The sequence below is a fragment of the Anolis sagrei genome, chromosome 2, assembly GCF_037176765.1.
Source record: "Anolis sagrei isolate rAnoSag1 chromosome 2, rAnoSag1.mat, whole genome shotgun sequence".
Taxonomy (NCBI): domain Eukaryota; kingdom Metazoa; phylum Chordata; class Lepidosauria; order Squamata; family Dactyloidae; genus Anolis; species Anolis sagrei.
This window is the reverse complement of record NC_090022.1, coordinates 127,910,553-127,913,219: the sequence shown is the minus strand read 5'-3', so window position 1 is coordinate 127,913,219 and position 2,667 is coordinate 127,910,553.

Sequence of the window (2,667 nt, the reverse complement as noted above, 5' to 3'; positions counted from 1 at the left end):
TTTAAAACATTATACAAATTCATTCTTGGCAGGGGGTTGGACTGGATGGCCCATGAGGTCTCTTCCAACTCTTTGATTCTATGATTCTATGATTCTAATAAATTCATTCAACAATAAATTAACATGCCATTTAAAACCAAGATCAAGTCAGATAAATCCAATGTCGCAAATGTCCAAAATGTCCTTCCGATTGCCGCTGTCCTCTAGTCGAACACCTGGTCCTAAAGCCAAGTCTTCAGTTGTCTTCTAAAGGACAGGAGGGAGGTGGCCAACTTGATGTCCTTAGGGAGGGAGTTCCACAGACGGGGGGGGGGGCACTGCCGAGAAGGCCCCATCTGTCATCCCCACCAACCGCGTTTGTGAAAGTGGTGGGGTCGAGAGCAGGGCCTCGCCTGACGATCTTAAGCTTTGTGATGGTTCATAGCAGGAGATATGTTCGGACAGGTAATCTGGGCCAGAACCGTTCAGGGCTTTAAAGGTTAAAACCAGCACTTTGAATTGTGCTTGGAAGCTGATTGGTAGCCAGTGGAGCTGGAGCAAAGGAGTAGTACACTCCTTGTATGCTGCTCCAGTTAACAACTTGCCTGCTGACCATTGGACTAATTGAAGCTTGCAAGACGTTTTCAAAGGCAGCCCCACGTAGAGAGCGTTGCAGTAATCTATTTGGGATGTAACCAGAGCATGGACCACTGTGGCCAAGTCAGACTTCCCAAGGAACGGGCGCAGCTGTTCCTTGGGAAGTTTTAATTGTGCAAAAGCTCTCCTGGCCACCGCTGAGACCTGGGGTTCCAGGCTCAGCGATGAATCCAGTGTCTTCAGGGGGGTGTAACCCCGTCTAACACAGGCTGTAACCCTATCCCCTGTTCGGCCTTTCGACTGACCAGGAGTACCTCTGTCTTGTCTGGATTGAGTTTCAATCTGTTCGCCCTCATCCAGGCTGACACAACAGCCAAGCACCAAGTTCAGGACCTGCACAACCTCCTTAGTGACAGGTGGGAAGGAGTGATAGAACTGAACATCATCTGTGTACAGATGACATCTGACCCCAAAACTCTGGATGATCTCTCCCAGCGGCTTCATGTAAACGTTAAACAGCATAGGGGACAGTATAGAACCCTGTGGGACCCAAAAGTCAATGGTTGTGAGGATGAGCAGGTGTCCCCCAGCAACACCTTCTGGGAACGACCCTCAAGGAAGGACTGGAGTCACTGCAGAACAGTACCCCCAAGTCCCATATCCCTGAGGCGTCCCAGAAGGATACTGTGGTCGACAGTATCGAAGGCCACTGAGAGGTCCAGCAGAACCAGCTTTAGCTTTTACTTTTGAATATGTGCTGTGTGCTTTTAGATCACTCTCTGCTTGTGTGTCAGAGAGATGTAGTGCATGATATTTTCCCTCTCTTGAAACCTTAGAAGAGATGGGCGTTAGAGTAGCTTAGACTCAATTCTTTACCATGAAGAAATGTAGTTAGTTCTTTATTATAGTAAATAAATCTTTTGTGATTTTTAAGATTTTTAAGCCTCTTTGTCTACCTAAGCTCTAAATGCTTTATAGCCACAACCAATGGCACTTCACGCTCTGCTCGCTAATGAGCTGAATGCTCAATTTTTAGTATCTTGTTTATTTTTGGATGCTCTCCTATATTTTAGGGTAGTTTTCCCTAACAGTACTTGAGAGCCATGCGTGACTTAGGGCCTTTTACTCTAGCACTTAAGACCTGGCTTTTCAGTAGAGTATTTGATCTATGTAATTATTAATTTTTGTATGTATGTATTTTTATCTTTTACAATTTAGCTTGTAAATCACCTAGAGCATCTCAGATGGAGGGTGATTAATAAATAATTAATGATGATGATGATGATGATGATGATGATGGAAACCAGGGAAGTGAAGTTTATATATTTGTGCAATGTCCAGGGTGGGAGAAAGAACTCTTGTCTGTTGGAGACAAGAGTTTGAAGCTGCAAGGCTATTCAATGCTAATCAAGGAGGCCAACTGCAACCTTCACACTTGCCTCCAACAAACAAGAGTTCTTTCTCCCACCCTAAACATTCACAGACATATAAACTCCACTTGCCTAGTTTCCAACGGACCTCCCAACCTCTGAGGATGCCTAACATAGATGTGGGCAAACTATCAGGAGAGAATGCTTCTGGAACATGGCAATCCAGCCCAGAAAGCTCACAGCAACCCTATCCTAGAAATGAAAACAAGACAATATTTCAGGCTGTGTGTATAAGATGTATATGAAACAGATGGATTTAATGTTTAGATTTGAGTTCCATTTCCTAGATACCTCTGTATATGGAAATATTCCAACATTAAAACAATCCAAAACACTTCTGGTAACAAGCATTTCCTGTGAGGTATACTCACCCTGTACAATACAATAAAGAGCATTATAAAAACAAACCCTACGTAATCAAGAAAAATATACCTAGACACTTATAAAATCAAAACATGTCAGGGGCCATTCAAAAGAATGCTGAACGTCACTTACAAGTGGGTTTACCACTCAGCAAATTTGTTTGTAAGGACACTCTGTGAATCAGTGTATTCACTTCACACAAAGATTTCCAAGAACTTTAATATGGAAGTGAGAGCCATATGCTCTGAATATAAAAGAGGAAGTTTGGATGCGTGTGCACATTTCCTTCTGGTTAAAA